The 242-nt window shown below is 40.5% G+C and overlaps 1 protein-coding gene across 5 annotated transcripts in view; it reads left to right on the top strand.

The window, feature by feature from the left end:
- Positions 1-242, top strand: part of LOC116686439 (palmitoyltransferase ZDHHC3) — a 146,818-nt gene that overhangs the window by 71,886 nt on the left and 74,690 nt on the right. The gene's annotated exons all lie outside the window — the stretch shown is intronic.

Below are 242 nucleotides of genomic sequence, written 5' to 3'. Positions count from 1 at the left end.
AAAGCATGAATGGCCTTTTCTAGGTCGTGCCTGTTCAGAAAGGGCTTAACTTTAGCCAGCAGGCAAAGCTGTAAAAAGCTCATTTTAACCACATTACTGATTTGCTTATCAAATTTCATGCTGCAGTCAAAAGTAACCCCCAAGTTTTTGTATAGATGTAGATCTTGTGCAAGATGCTAGAGCTCCCAAACTCAAAACTGAGCCATTCTGCATGCCTGGAGTACTGAAAATAATACACTCTG

The sequence above is a fragment of the Etheostoma spectabile genome, unplaced genomic scaffold, assembly GCF_008692095.1.
Source record: "Etheostoma spectabile isolate EspeVRDwgs_2016 unplaced genomic scaffold, UIUC_Espe_1.0 scaffold376, whole genome shotgun sequence".
NCBI classification, from domain to species: Eukaryota; Metazoa; Chordata; class Actinopteri; order Perciformes; family Percidae; genus Etheostoma; species Etheostoma spectabile.
This window is presented reverse-complemented; position numbering and strand designations above follow the sequence as displayed.